This window comes from Macaca nemestrina, chromosome X (assembly GCF_043159975.1).
Source record: "Macaca nemestrina isolate mMacNem1 chromosome X, mMacNem.hap1, whole genome shotgun sequence".
Taxonomy (NCBI): domain Eukaryota; kingdom Metazoa; phylum Chordata; class Mammalia; order Primates; family Cercopithecidae; genus Macaca; species Macaca nemestrina.
In genome coordinates this window covers 70,025,488-70,042,565 of record NC_092145.1, presented here as the reverse complement: position 1 = coordinate 70,042,565, position 17,078 = coordinate 70,025,488, and the positions used below count along the sequence as shown (strand labels likewise).

The 17,078-nt window shown below is 33.5% G+C and overlaps 1 long non-coding RNA gene across 1 annotated transcript in view; it reads left to right on the top strand.

The window, feature by feature from the left end:
* LOC105483645 (uncharacterized) overlaps positions 1 to 16,874 on the top strand; it is a 42,372-nt gene extending 25,498 nt beyond the window's left edge. Inside the window, exons 2-4 of the long non-coding RNA XR_988444.2 lie at positions 9,468 to 9,509; positions 14,489 to 14,621; positions 16,515 to 16,874. This is a non-coding gene — a long non-coding RNA (uncharacterized lncRNA). The remainder of the gene's footprint in view (positions 1 to 9,467; positions 9,510 to 14,488; positions 14,622 to 16,514) is intronic.
* Positions 16,875 to 17,078: the final 204 nt, after the last annotated feature.

Genomic DNA, 17,078 nt, shown 5'->3' with positions numbered 1-17,078 from the left:
AAAAATAGAATCCAACAAGGAGAAGAAAAAACTTCAGAGCTTAAAGACAAGGCTTTCAAATTAATTCAATCCAACAAAGACAAGAAAAAAAAGAAAAGAAAAAATTATGAACAAAGCGTCCGAAAAGCTTGGGATTATGATAAATGACCAAACATAAGAATAATTGGTGTTCCTGGACTGGGCGCAGTGGCTCACACCTGTAATCCCATCACTTTGGGAGGCCGAGGTAGGTGGATCATTTGAAGTAAGGAGTTCAAGACCAGCCTGGGCAACATGGTGAAACACCTTCTCTACTAAAACCACAAAATTAGCCAGATGGTAGTAGTGTGTGCCTGTAATCTCAGCTACTTGGGAAGCTGAAGCCGGAAAATTCTTTGAGCCTGGGAGGCAGAGGTTGTGGAGCTGAGATTGCACCACTGCACTCCAGTCTAGGCAATAGAGTGAGACTCTGTCTCAAAAAAAAAAAAAAAAAAAGTTTGGAAAACTTATCTAAGGAAATAATCAAGGAAAAACTTCCCTGCCCTTGTTAGATATATAGACATCCAAACAGGAAAAGCTCAAGGAACACCCAGAAAATTCATCCCAAAAAGATCATAACCTGGACAGAGAGTTATCAGGTTATCTAAAGTCAAGATGAAGGAAAGAATTGTAAAGGCTGTGAGGCAAAAGCATAAAATAAGAATAAAGAAAAATTAACCAAATTAACAGCAGATTTCTCATCAGAAACCCTACAAGCTAGAAGGAAATGAAGCCTATCTCTAGCCTCCTTAAACAAAACAATTATCAGCCAATAATCTTGCATCCAAGGAAATTAAGCTTCATAAGTAAAGAAAAATTAAAGCATTTTTTAGACAAATAAATGCTGAGAGAATTCACCATTACCAAGATAACACTACAAGCATGCTAAAAGAAGTTCTATATCTTGAAACAATACCTCGACATACACCAAAATAGGACCTAAATAAAGCATAAATCCCACAGGGCCTATAAAACAAAAACACAATGAAAAACATAGCAAGGTATTCAAACAACAACTAGCATAATGAACAGAATAGCACCTCATATCTCAACACTAACAGTGAATGTAAATGGCCTAAATGCTTCACTCAAAAGATACAGAATGGCAGAATGGATAAGAGTTCACCAACCAAGTATCTGTTGTCTTCAAGAAACTCACCTAACACATAAGGTCTCACATAAACTTAAAGTAAAGGGACGGAAAGAGATATTTTATGCAAATGGACACCAAAAGCAAGCAAGAACAGCTATATTCTTATATCAGACAAAACACACTTTAAAGCAGCAACAGTTAAAAAAGACCAAAAGGGACCTTATATAATGATAAGAGGACTAATCCAACAGGAAAATATTATAATCCTAAATATATATTCACCTAACACTGGAGCTCCCAACCTCATAAAACAATTACTAGTAGACATAAGAAATGAGACACACAGAAACACAATAATAGTAGTTGTATTAGTGAGTTCTCACACTGCTAATTAAGACATACCCAAGACTAGGTAATTTATAAAAGAAAGACTCACAGTTCCACATGGCTGCAGAGGCCTCACAATCATGGCAAAAGGCAAAGGAAGAGTAAAGTCATGTCTTACATGGTGGCAAGCAAAAAAAGCATGTGTAGAGAATCTCCCCTTTATAAACCCATCAGATCTCATAAGACTTATTTACCACCATGAGATAAGTATGGGGGAAACCACCACCATAATTCAAGTATCTCCATCTGGCCCCACCCAAGACATGTGAGGATCATTACAATTTAAGGTGAGATTTGGGTGAGGACACAGTCAAACCACACCAGTAGTGGACTTCAGTACTCCACTGACAGCACTAAATGGGTCATCAAGACAAAAAGTAAACAAAGAAAAAAATGGACTTAAACTATTCCCTAGAACAAATTAACTTAACACATATTTACAGAATATTCTACACAATAACTGCAGAATATACATTCTTCTCATCAGCACATGGAACATTCTCCAAGATAGGCCATATAAAAGAACCACAAAACAAGTGTCAATACATTTAAGAAAATTGAAATCATATCAAGTACCTTCTCAGACCATGGTGAAATAAAACTGGAAATTAATCCCAAAAGGAATCCTCATAGCTATGCAAATACATGTAAATTAAATAATGTATTTAATAATCTTTGTTGTTAACAATAAAATCAAGAGGAAAATTTAAAAATTATTTTAACAGAATGACAACAGTGATAAAACTTATTTAAAAAAACTCTGGATATGGCAAAAGCAGTGCTAAGAGAAAAGTTCATATCATTAATTTTCTACATCGAAAAGTCTGAGATAGCACAAATAGACAACCTAACATCACACCGCAAGGAACTACAGAAACAAGAACAAACTAAACCCAAATCCAGCAGAAGAAAAGAAATAATAACAAAGATCAGAAAAGAACTCAATGAAATTGAAACAAAAGACAATCAAAAAATAGATAAAACCAAAAAGCTGGTTCTTTGAAATGAAAAACAAAATCTATGGATCATTAGTGAGATTAACCAAGGAAATAAGAGAGAAGAGCCAAATAAACTCAATTAGAAACGAAATGGGAGATATTACAACTGATGTCACAGAAACACAAAAAATCATTGAAGGCAACTATGAACACCTTTATGCACACAAACTAGAAAACCTAGAGAAGATGGATAAATTCCTGGAAGTATACGATCCTCCTAGATTAAACCAGGAAAAAATAGAAACTCCGAGCAGATCAATAGCAAGCAGCAAGATCGAAATAGTACTTGGGAAAACAAATTGCTCACCAGAAAAAATCCCAGGATCAGATAGAGTCACATATCAATTTATCAGATATTCAAAGAAGAATTGATACTAATCCTATTGACACTATGCCAAAAGGCAGAAAAAGAGAGAATTCTCATTAAATCATTCTGTGAAGCCAGTGTCACCCTAATACCAAAACCAGGAAAAGACATAACAAAAAAAAAAAAAAGAAAAGAAAGAAAACTACAGACCAATACACCAGATTAACATAGATGCAAAAATTCTCAACAAAATACCAGCTTACCAAATTCAACAGCATATCAAAAAGATAATCCACCACTATCACGTGGTTTTCATACCAAGGATGAGGGGATAGTTTAACATACACAAGTCAATAAATGATCTACACCACATAAATAGAAGTAAAAAAATTATATGATCATATCAATAGACACAGAATAAAAATTTGACAAAATTCTGTACCCCTATATATTAAAACCATCAGCAAAATCAGCATAGAAGAGACATATCTTAAGGTAATAAAAGCCATATATGATACTGAATAGGAAAAAGTTGAAAGGGTTTTCTGTGCGAACTGGAACAAGACAAGGATGTCCACTTTCACCACTTTTATTCAACAAAGTTCTGTATGTCCTATACAGAGCAATCAAGAAAGAGAAAGGAAATAAAGTGCATTTCAGTAGGTAAAGAGGAAGTCAAACTATCATTGTCCACTGATGATATGATTGTGTATCTTGAAAACCCTAAGGACTCATTCAAAAAGCTTCTAGATCTGATAAATGAATTCAGTAAAGTTTCATGATAAAAAATCAATGTACAAAAATTAATTACACTGCTTTACACCAAAAACAACCAAGCTGAGAATCAAATAAAAAAAACCCTTTTACAATAGTTGCACAAAAAAAGTAAAATACTTAGGAATGTACTTAATCAAAGAGATGAAAGACTTCTACAAGGAAAACCATAAAACACTGCTGAAAGAAATCATAGATGGCACAAAAAAGTGAAAACACACCTCATACTCATGAATAGGTAGAACCAATATTGTGAAAATGACCATACTGACAAAAGCAATCTACAAATTCAATACAATCTCCATCAAAATATCATCATCATCATTCTTCACAGAACTAGAAAAAAGAATCCTAAAATTCATATGGAACTGAAAAGGAGCCTGCATAGCCAAAGCAAGACTAAGCAAAAATAACAAATCTGTAGGCATCATATTACCTGATTTCAAACTATACTACAAGGCTATAGTCACCAAAATATCGTGGTACTGGTATAATAATAGGCACATAGACCAACTGAACAGAATAGAGAACCCAGAAATAACGTCAAATACTTACAGCCAACTGATCTTTGACAAGGCAAACAAAAACATAAAATGAAATAAAAGACTATTATTCAACAAATGGCGCTCGGATAATTGGCAAACCACATGTAGAAGAATGAAACTGTATCCTGATCTCTCGTATTATATAAAAATCAATTCAAAATGGATCAAAGACTTAAATATAAAACCTCAAACCATAAAGATTCTAGAAGGAACATCAGAAAAACTCTTCTAGACATTGGCTTAGGCAAAGACTTCATGACCAAGAACCCAAAAGCAAATGCAACAAAAACAAAGATAAATACAGGGGGCTTAATTAAAAACCTTCTGCAATGCAAAAGAAATAATTAGCAGAGTAAACAGGAAACCCACATAGAGTGAGAAAATCTTCACAAACTACACATTTGACAAAGAACTAATATCCAGAATCTACAAAGAACTCAAAGAAATCAGCAAGAAAAAAAATAATGTCATCAAAAAGTAGGGAAAGGACATGAATAGACAATTTCGATAGGAAGATATACAAAGGGCCAACAAACATAAAAAAATGCTAAACATCACTAATTATCAGAAAAATGTAAATCAAAACTGCAATGCAATACCACCTTACTCCTGCAAGAATGGCTATAATTTAAAAATTAAAAAATAATAGATGTGGGCATGGATGTGGTGAAAAGGGAGCAATTTTACACTGCTGATGAGAATGTAAACTAGTATAACCATAATGGAAAACAGTATGGATACTCCTTGGTGAACTTAAAGTACATCTATTATTTGATCCAGCCATCCCACTGCTGGGAATCTACCCAGAGAGAAAGAAGTCATTAAATGAAAAAGGCTCTTGCATATGCCCGTCTATAGCAGTACAATTCACAATTACAAAAATATGGAATGAGTCCAAATGCCCATCAATCAATGAGTGAATTAAGAAAATCTGGTATATAGATACCATGGAATACCACTGAGCCATAAAATGGAATAAAATAACAGCATTTGCAGCAACCTGGATAGAGTTGGAGACCATTATTTTAAGTGAAATAACTCAGGAATTGAAAATCAAAGATCATATTTTCTCACTTGTAAGTGGGAGGTAAGTTATGAAGATGCAAAGGCACAAGAATAATACAATAAATGTTGGGGGATCAGGGGTAAGGGTGCGAGGGGGTGAGGGATAAAAGACTGCACATTGGTTACAGTGTACACTGCTCAGGTGATGAGTACACCAAAATCTTGGAAATCACCACCAAAGAACTTATGTATGTAACCACACATCACCTGTTCTCCAATAACCTGTAGAAATAAAAATAAAATAAAATAAAATTTGATGCAAATGAAAAAAAAATGGCCAGACAATCCAAAGCAATCTACAGATTTAATGCAATTCCTATTAAATTATGAACGTCATTTTACAGAATTAGAACAAAGTATTCTAAAATTCATATGAAACCAAAAAAGAGCCCACATATTCAAAGCAATTTTAAGCAAAAAGAACAAAGCCAAGAGGCATCACAATACCTGACTTCAAATTATACTATAAGACTATAGTAACCAAAACAGCACAGTACTGATTCAAATACAGATAAATAGACCAATGGAACAGAATAGAGAACCCAGAAATAAAGCCACAAATCTACACAGATCTTTGACAAAGTTGACAAAAATAAGCAATGAGGAAAGAACTCTCTATTCAATAAGTGGTGTTGGGATAGCTGGCTAAGCCATATGCAGAAGAATGAAACTGGACTCCTACATTTCACCGTATACAAAAATTAACTCAAGATAGATTAAAGATTTAAATTTAAGACCTCAAACTATAAGAAACTTAAAAAAAAACCTAGGAAATACCTTCCACAACATTGGTCTTGGCAAATAATTTTTGGCTATTTCCCTGATATGGTTTGGCTCTGTGTCTTCACTCAAATCTCATCTCAAATTGTAATTTTCATAATCTCCACGTGTCGAGAGCATAACCTGGAGGGAGGTGATTTAATCATGGGAGTGGCTTCCTCCATACTGTTGTTGTGTGGTAAGTTCTCACGAAATCTGATGGCTTTATAAGTGTTTGACAGTTCCTCCTACACCCTCTCTTTCTCCTGCTGCCTGGTAAAGAAGTTGCCTGCTTCCCCTTCTGCTATAATTGTAAGTTTCTTGAGGCCTCCCCAGCCATGTAGAACTGTGAGTCAATAAAACCTTTTTCCTTTATAAATTGCCCAATCTTCGATATGTCTTTATAGCAGTATGAAAATGGACTAATACAGTCCCCAAAAGCAATGGCAACAAAAACAAAAATAGACAAATGGGACCTAAGCAAACTAAAGAGCTTCTAAATGGTGAAATAAACTATCAACAGAATAAACAGGCCACATACAAAATGGAAGAACATATTCATAAACTACGCATCTGACAAAAACCTAATATTCAGAATCTATAAGGAACTTAAACAGTTCAACAAGCAACACAACAAATAAATAGCCCCATTAAAGAGCGGGCCAAAGGCGCTGGGTGCGGTGGCTTACACCTGTAATTTTAGCATTTTGGGAGCTGAAGCTTGTGGATCACTTGAGGCTGGAGTTTCAGACCAGCCTGGCCAACATGAAGAAACCTGTCTCTACTGAAAGTACAAACATTACCTGGGCATTGTGGTGCATGTTTGTAATCCCAGTTACTCCAGAGGCTGAGGCACGAGAATCACTTCAACTCAGGAAACAGAGGTTGCAGTGAGTTGAGATCACGCCCCTATACCCCAGCCTGGGTGACAGAGTAAGACTGTTTCAAAAAATAAAATAAAAAGTGGACAAAAGACATGAACAGACATTTCTCAAAAGAAGACATAAAAGTGGCCAACAAACGTATGAAAAAAGACTTCACATTACTAATCATCAGAGAAATGCAAATTTAAACTACAATGTGATACCATCTTACACCAGTCAGAGTGGGCAGTATTAAAATGTCAGAAAACAACAGATGCTGGTATGGTTGCAGAGAAAAGGGAATGCTTATACAATGTTGGAAATGTAAAGTAGTTCAGCCTCTGTGGAAAGCAGTTTGGGAATTTCTCTAAGAACCTAAAACATAAGTACCATTCCATCCAGCAATCCCATTATTCTATATATATACCAAAGAAAATAAATTCTTCTACCAAAAAGACATATGCATTTGTATGTTCTTCACAGCACTATTCACAATAGCCAAAACATGGAATCATCCTAGGTGCCCATCAATTGTGAATTGGATTAAAAAAGTGGCATGTATACACCATAGAATACTATACAGCAATAAAAATATAATGAAATAATGTTCTTTGCAGCAACATGGATGCAGCCAGAGGCCATTATTCTAAGCAAATTAACACAAGAACAGAAAACTAAATATGGCATATTTTCACCTATAAGTGGAGCTAAACACAGGGTACACATGGATATAAAGGTGGCAACAACAGACAGTTGAAACTACTAGAGGCAGTAAGGAGGGAATGGAGCAAGGTTTGAAAAACTACCTATTGGATGCTATGCTCATTACCTGGTAATGAGATGCATACCCCAAACCTCAGCATCATGCAATATACCAATGTAACCAATGTGCACATGTACCCCAGAATCTAAAATAAAAAACAACTAAAGATGCTTTGCTTATGTGAGTTAAATCTTTTGATAGCTTCCATATGTTTTCAAATAATTTATTAATTCATTTAGATGTAACAATAATAAATCCATTACATGTTAACATAAATAGCATATTTTTATGAAAAATAACTATTTTATGAAACTGAACAAAAATTAAAGAGAAAAGTTGCATTTTTAAATAATTTGCAAATGCCTTTAATTCTGCTTTAATAGAATACAGCTGGATATTCATATTTGCTTTTACATTTAATAAATTGTGATATCGCGTGTTGTGGCACTGTAATATTCCACCATATATACATAAAAATAAGAATTTAAAAGCAAAACACTCTTTTAATATTATTATGAAAGTAATTTTGACCTCATGAAACCCCTGAAAATATCCTGGGACACACAGAGTTTTCCAAAACATACTTTAAAAATCTGCTTTATATTATTTATGGGAAGAATAATAAAACCCAATAGATGAGAAAAAATGGAATAATAAAAATATGTAATCAAAAATAAAACAGGGAAGAGAAAAAAAGAACAAAGAAAAGATGGAGAAAGAAATGGATATTATAAAAATAATAGATGAAAATTCAACTACATCAGCAATTACCTTAAATTTAAATAGCTTAACACTTTATTTAAAACACAAAGATTGGTATGGTGTATTAAAAATTGATCTAAATAATTTTATAAGAGATATATTCTAAATATAAGGACACAGAAGTATTGCAAACTGAAAACAATTTTAAAGGATATATCATGTCAAACTGAGTATAGGTAGTGTTCAGCAACCTGAATGACTTTTACAGAAAGTATGGTGAGTGGAGGAAGCCAGAGACAAAAACATACTGCATATAGTCATTTATATAAATTTCAAAACAGAAAAATATAATTATGGGATAATTTAGAATTTTGTTTACCAACTGGGTTATAGACAAGGAAGGAGAATGAGAGAATCTTATGTGGTGCTGGTAAGGTTCTATATTCTTACTTCTGTTCTGGTCATGCAGTTACATACATATGTATAAATACCATCTAGTTGTATATTTGTGAGTGGTGCACTTGTAAGTTATTTATTATAAAATAAATGAAGTTATTTTAAAAGAAGCTATGGTGATCAGGAAAATCATTAAAATGTTGTTTATAAGCTTTGGCAGTTAAAGAAGACTAACTTTGGCAGGTGAGGAAAAGATGGAACTATAATATTGGACAATGGCAATAAAAAAGGTGGAAGAGAAGAGATTGGATTATAAGTGGTTTAAGTCATTGTATTGATCAGAGAATTATACATGTGTTGATTAACCAGATTATGTCTGTTGTGTAGTTAAAATTTTCAGGTTAAAGGTACATAAATAGAATATGTAACGTCTTAACCAATAGATGGGAAAATAAAGAGAATGAAGAAAATATGATTTAATCGAATGCAGGGAAGGGGAGGAAAGCAGGACAAGAATAACAACATAGTACATAGAAGACATGCAGTCAGAGGGTAGAATAAATCCAAATGTATCAGAATGACAATAAATAAATGGATAAAAGCCATCTGTTAAAAGACAGAGATTGTTAGATTGGCTGTTCCCTTCAATTCTGAAGAATGCCTTTCTGCAATTTATAAATAATAGATTATTTGAAACACACTTGTATTAACATTAAATATTTTGTTTGTAACCTTAAATAAAGAAACAGCAGATTTTGTGTCAACAGACAATAACTCCTTTTTCCTTTTTCTTGTAGTCTGATCTCAGTCTTGAAATGGAATCTGATATGATAGATGTGGTGAGTGGCCTTTTAAGATTTTGTTTTATCCAATAAAATATTTTACAACCACTACATTCTTCTTGATATTAGAATACTAAATAATTATATCTCCCTTAGTACTCATAGTAAAACTAAAGAGATGCACATATGTAGCTAACGATTAAAACAAATTTTAGTTTATTCTTTTGCGACAAAGAAACAAATTGTATGAAACAAGAAAAACAATTAAATGTGTCTTACAGAAGATAATATTTTACAGTATGAGATAAAGAATAAACCATGAACCCAGTGAAGAAGGTATACTATAATGGGAAAATGTGAGCAGTAGTTTTTTTTTTTTAACATATTCTAAAAGAAAAAGAAAACAAATCCCTTTATTTACATTTCTAATTTGGAACACTCTTCCCCTAAGAAATAATTTTCTGTGTAAAGCTTGTGTTTGGCAGAGGCTATAACTGCTCTTTGGGGTTATTTATTACCTAAGACAACAGGCCTTAATACACTTTATAAGTCAAAATTCTCTGAAATGATTTGTTGGCACAGAGAAATTTATCTGTATAAAAATGCTGCTGTTGGGAAAATCATTTTTTCCCACCAACAGACCTTGAGCTTATACCCATTGCCTTGGGTATGCATGTGCACTCTTTGTTTAGAAAAATAATTTGATAATGCTCTATAGACTTACAAGATTTCCTGACATATTTTAGATGTGGATGATACAGTTAGAAATTTAATTTATTATATGCATCCCTTTCTAGATCAAGCTAGTATTCATTTGAAGGAAGTTTAAGAGGCTGAAACACTCATATAATTGTAGAAGGCTTAAGAGTGTTTTGTTTTGTTTTGTTTCCTTATTGTTTTGTCCATTGCTCACCAAGTGTTTCATGCCAAAAGAAAATATCTTATATCAATTTCATTTTTAACATAGTATTGTATAAGGGAGAGAAGGCCTCTTTGCCTTAGAAACTACCTCATTTTTCAGTTTACTCATGCTTGAAAGTAATTGCTTTGGCTTTAAGCCTTGTTTCTCATCAAAATGAAAGTTTTCCTGCGAGATGTTCAACGTTAAGTAACTCATGTTTTCCTTTTAACTGAAAGAAAGTTTCTTGGGTTCTTTGTGAAAGACAGATTTTGTTAAGGACAAGTTGAAATAAAGCATAAGACATTGAGTTCATAGAAAGGGAGATTGAAGTATAAAAAGAGAAAAGAAGAAAAACAGGCCATTTGACAGATTTTCTAGCAGCAGGCAACTTTGCTCTTGAAGTATTTGTTTTAGTTACATATGAGCTGAATCTGACTTTAATAAAAATCTAGTCGCCACAAAAGTTACAGTTGAAAATGAAGTGGCTCCACATTATGTATCTGCCATAAATCATCATTGCAGTTTTCTTGTCAATTCAGAGGAGATGTTGTGTTTGAAATTATTCTATTTTAAAAATCATGAAAAGACTTTACTTATTTCATTTCATTGTTTATGCTTGTACAGACAGCAAAGTTATAGTACTTATATGTTATACAAGTTGAACAAATGTTAAGATTTTTAGAAGGCTTTACTTACTAAATATTGAGAGGTATATTTTAAAATGCTCTCTCTTAATGGTGTTTAATAAGCATACATTAATGATTACATAATGTTTTCTATATATTTTACCCTGTTTTATACTAGCACCTTTTGCCCTCCCTTCCCATTTTATTTTTCTTTATCCTTCAGATTTTTTCTTCATAATCATTTCTATTTTTTCTTGCTCCGTTTTTCTCTCTCACTGCTTCATATAGGACCTGAAAGTAAAATGTTGATGTGAAGTACAGGAAATGTTCATTGACATAGAGAATATGTATTTTATTCAAACATGTCAGCCTTCAAAAACTAATAAAAACAACTAAATTCTAGAGGGAGTTGTACATGTCTCTGGCTACATTAACATTACTCAGGTTTTACAATTATAACCGCGCCTTCTCTCTAAGACATAATTCTTCAGAAATGTTAGTGAAATTATGTGATGGATGGACATGAGGAAGAAAGGAAAGTCAGTTTGTCTTTCTCTACAGAGTAATGTTCTGTTTCAAATTTCTGCATGCCTATTATTGGATGCTAATATTTGCTTCTCCTTAGAAAAACACAAATTGTTTACATACTATCTCAGATGTCAGTTCTGGAACCCAATTTTCAGTATGCCTCAATTAACATGAATAGTATTATGAAATCGCAAATTCTTAGACTTGGAAGGCACTTTAGTTTTAGTCCAACCATAAATTCGAGGGTTTGAATCACCTCTCACATATTAGAGAGGGCCTAATGTGTGCCAAATATAGTGTTTGGTTCTTAACATGCATTTCATTTCATTTTATTCTCATAATGCCTATGATGTCGAAATACATTTTTCAGATGAAGACACTGAGGCTTAGAGTTTAAGTCAATTGCTCAAAGTCATACAAGTAAGTTGCACATATGGAATTTGGATTTAGGTTATTGTGACAGTAAAAGCTCATGTTCTTTCCTTTATACCACACATTTGCATAGTCAATGCTTTAATACTTGTAGTTGAGGACATTCTATCCACCTGGAAACCAGATCATATACTTAGATAGTTCTTACTCTAAGAAAATCCTTTCTTGATATAAAATCTGTTATTTCACAGTGTTCACACATTGTTCTTATTTCAGCTGCTAGGGGTCAAGAGAACTATAATGTAATCATTATTCCACATGACTATTCTTCAGATGTTTCAATACAGCAGTATTCTCTTCCTCAGATAAATACTATTAGTTCCCATTATCATTGTATTTCTTCTGCTGTAAATATAGTACATGATATCCATGCTCATTTTTAATTAGGTACTCAGAACTTTATTGATTCTCAGAAATGTGGTGGCCAGCAGGGACTTTGTAACATCCCTTATTCTAAATGCTACACTCTTTTAAAGGTGGCCTAAGATGGAATTTATGTTTTCTTTTGTTTTGTTTTAGAAATCCCCATCACACTGCTAATGCAAGATTATACTTTCTACCCAAATAATAAAAAGAATCACAATTACTAGTATTTACTACATGCAGATACTTTTCTATGTGTTTTATATATGCTAACTAATTTAACTAAAATTCCTTTGTCATTTTTTTTGCAGCCATTGTTATTTCCCCCTGCCGGTACTTAAGTATTTGTTTTTGAAAATTATGCAGCTGGGCCTATTCAATTTCATCGTTACCACTTACTCAGATCATTTACAAGTCTAATCCATTCCCTTAACAAATATTTACTGAACACACATTATGTGCCAGGTATTGTTCAACATTCCAGAAAGAAAATAGACACAAATTTCTGCCCTCACTGCGTTTGAATCAACAAATAAATACATGAAATATGCAGAATGTCAAATGGTAATAAGTACTGCAGAGATAAACAAAGTGAGGAACCAGGATCAGGTGCTCACAGACAAGTTTGAATGTTAGAGAAAGGCCTCGATGCAAAGGTAAATTAAGCAAAGAGCTAAGGAAGATGAGTGATCAGGCTTTGAACAATGTGGTTATCTATTATGTGTTCTAAGTAGAGGATGTAAAAGTCGAAGACTATAAGAGAGATTCATGCTTGATGTGTTTCAAGAATAACAAGAAGGCCAATGTGACTGAGGAAAGGTGTAGGGGGAGGAAAGGGGCATGGAACAGAGTAGTAAAAGGCAAGATCTAAGAAGAAATAGTGGCAGGACAGATTGAATAGATAGTGGGCCACTGTAAAGACTTAATTTTTTTCCCCTCAATGTTTGATTATGTAAATTTTTGAACATCTCAAAAAGTTGAAAGAATTGTAGACATCCATATAAATACCACCTGCATTCTACAAATAATATATTATTATATTTGCTTTTGTACACATCCACCTATCTATCCATTTCTTTATCTACCTAATAATCTATTTTATTTATTATGATGCACTTCAAAGTTGCAGAAAACAGTATAATTTACTCCAAACACTTCAACAAACATGTCGTTAATGAAACAATACTAGTTGTGATTCAATTTTGTAGATAAATTTACAAAAATGAAATGCGCCAAACTTAAGTGTCTTATAGTGTATCATTCTGTGAGTTTTGACAAGTAGACACAGCTGTTTAACTAAAATCCATATGAAGATATAGAATATTACTCTCACTTGAGAATGTCCCTCATGCTCATGCTGAGGAAACCCTGATGATTCTTCCACTATGTTCCTGCCTCTTACCAGGAGGCAACCACAGTTCTGATAATTTTCCACCTCACATTAGTTTTACCAATTTTGGAAGTGGAATTTGACATAGTATGCTGTTTTGTATGAGGGCTTTTTTACTCAACATAATGTTTTATATCAATTTTTAATATTAGTTTTTAATATTTTTTTTGTTTTATATATAGTGTTATGTGGCATCCCACTGTATGAATACACTACAGTTTATCAATTCTTTTTTATGGACCTTTTTGTTGTTTCTAGTATAAGGCCATGGATAAGATTTCTATGAACATTTTTATAATGTCTTTTTGTGGACATATGTTTTCATTTCTCTTTGGGTATATCTAGGAAAGAGATTACTGAGAAGGATGCATGTTTAGATTTAGAAGAAATTTCCATTCCAAAGTAATCGTATTATATCGTACTCCAGTAGAAAATATAATATGTGAAAATTCTTGTTACTCTATGTTCCCACCAATATTTGGTATTGTCAGACTAAAATTTTAGTTATCCTGGTGAGTATGTAGTGGAATTTGCACAGAGAGAGGGATCCAAAAGCCTGACTGATAAAAAATAAAATAAAATAAAATAAACACCTTTTACTGTCATGTCAGACTTCTGGGTTCCCATCCCCTTGGTTCAATCCTAAGCCAACCAGTTTAAGGTTTGGGGAATTAAACTTTCCCAGTATGGAGGATGCACTTGAGTGGAGTGTTCCATAGTAGGGAGACACAATTACGTATTAGTGAAGAGAGGACAGAGGAGGAAAAAGGAAAAAGAAATGATTTTTTTTCCAAAGGAGTCCCAGAGATTCAGGATGCATTCAAAAGGGGTACAGACTGAACATGGATGGCTACTCATCTGGAAAGAGGGGAGCAGGCATCCCTCATTCCCTTCTCTTCCTAGCAAATATCTGGGGTACATAAGGGAGGGTAAGTGAGGTATTACTCTTTCTTTCCTTTATTCTTATATCCCCAAGTCCTGGCAACCATGACAGAGCACCACCTATAAGTTCCAAAGTGGCGTGCACCCATGAAACAGGGAGGGCTTAGAGAACAGGAATTATCTGCTCTCACCTATTCGCCTCTATTCCCTCTGCTGTCAGTATCTTGGACGTCCCTAGACTTCATTTATGCCATGGATACTAATATGACCTTTATCCATGAAATGGGAGGCTTGGCTTAATCAGCAAGAATCAGTCATGCTCACCTGCACTGTGCTTTTTAACCTCTGTTATCATCTACCTCTGGATCCCATAGATCTAGTTTTCTTTCCTGAACTTTCACCCGAAGCTTGGAATTTAGTTTGGGACAAAAATGTGTCTCAGGGTGTGTTGCATGGACTCCTTATCATAAACCAAATGCTTAGGTGAAGCTGCGGAATTGAGTCCACCTCCAAAAATGGAGAGAAAAGGATATTTTGTGACATGCCCAACTAACTGGTCGCTATAGTTATGCTTGCTAAAATTTGGATGCATGGTACTTGGCTTTGGTTACTTCCCTTAGTCTTGCTTTTCCGAAAAGAAAATCTCTGATGACGGGCATCCTATTTATACCCAACACCTGGCAGGATTTCAGAATAATTGCTCAGAACTAGAATATTGATCCAGATTTTTACATTACCCATTCCTCTTGTTCTTTTGTTCTTTCTGAGCTGCAGCCAGAGATTGCTGGTGGGTTCACAGGAACAAGCAGGGTTAGTCTAAAAATGTAGGCAAAAACCTAAAAACAACTAATGAGTTTAGAATTTGATGACAAATGTATTATAAGTTTTGGAACATAAGTTCTCTCTCTCTCTCTAGTTCTCATTTTTGTTAAAAAACATCATAATAGGACTAAGTTGTTTGAAAAATAGACTTTACCCTTATACATGGCCTGATTATTTGCATGAAGTGCAGCAAGAATAACTATTTTTACACAGGCCTTTTACATTGGCTTTAGTGGAACTCTGTTTCATAAGGAATCTCAGATAAGAACTCTTAAAGCTGAACCCAGCTATGGGTTTGTATCCTCAAATGACTGTGATTTGGGTGATCCTCTCCTCTTAAGATCCCAAGATAAGCTTGAAACTCCTCTGACTGTTAGAAAGTTACGCTCTTTACTGACCACAGGTCAGAAACCCTATATAGGGACAGCATAGACAAGGGTATGAGGCCAGTCTCCCCAAGGGGTTTTATCAGCTCTGCAAATCCGGCTTGAGTCCTTAAAGGGAAGCATACCCTTCCAGGCAAAGCCTTGGTAAAATAACCACTTCTTTCTCCAATTGCATCCTGTTGCAAAAGAAAACGGATTTTTATTTCACTGATGCAAACAATTATATTGCCATAAGTTAAGAATACTCACAGGTAGTTTCCAAATTTTAGAGGAACCAGGCAGAGAGAAACAAATGGTGCTGCAAATGTTGTTCACAGGAGTATACCTTACTCAATCATTCAAGGCCATAAATAGTTCAAAATAAGTTTAGCTTGTTATAAACCATCTTTATAAAATCTTACAAAATAAGGTTAGCTTGTTATAAACCATCTTTTGAAAAGGATTAAACCAAGACAAATATTGTCTGTGAATTACAATATGTCCAGGATAGTTACAGTTAGAAATACAATTGACAAAGAAGTTTGGTTATTTCCATGGTTTATAATAACTTAGCATAATAACCTTAATTATGATTAATAGAATATATGTAAATGTTAGAATTTCAGAAATCCTATACAATTTTGGAATATATTAGTATTATTCACCAAAATATAACGTAAAGTAGCTTGTACACCATTTTGGTAATCTCATATAATTAAATATGTCAAATAATCTTATTTTTCTCTCTTCTAGAGGCTCCAGGGACCGTCTAAAGCCTTCAAAAAGACAGACGTCAAGAAAGATAATTTTGAGTCTGAAGTTTAATTTTGGGAATCGTGTTAAATATGTTGGATATTTAAAACACTTGATGTTATGAAGTAGAATTCCAGATTACCACAAATTATTTATTTTGCCAAAATTATGGCTCAGGAACTTAAAAAGCAAAAATCCCTTTTATAACCCTTTAAAAATTTTGCCAAAGTGCAGATTAATTCCTTAAGAGCACTTTGTTGTGCTTTTATTTTAATGCTCAATTTACAGAAAAACCATATAATACCTTTTCTGAATTTAGTCAATATGTTCACACACAGAAATTTTGCAAGATTAAATTTTACAATCCTTCCACCACTTGTTTTAACTTTTAGCTTTATTTTATCTAATTTAAAACAATTATTTAACCCTAGGCAATTATTTATATTTTTATGTCTTTCTATAATTTTTTACTAAAAACATATTTTACTGTTCTTACACATATTGCATGTAAATCTATTTCCAGTAATTTCAATTACATGTTATAATGGTAACTATTAACAATTT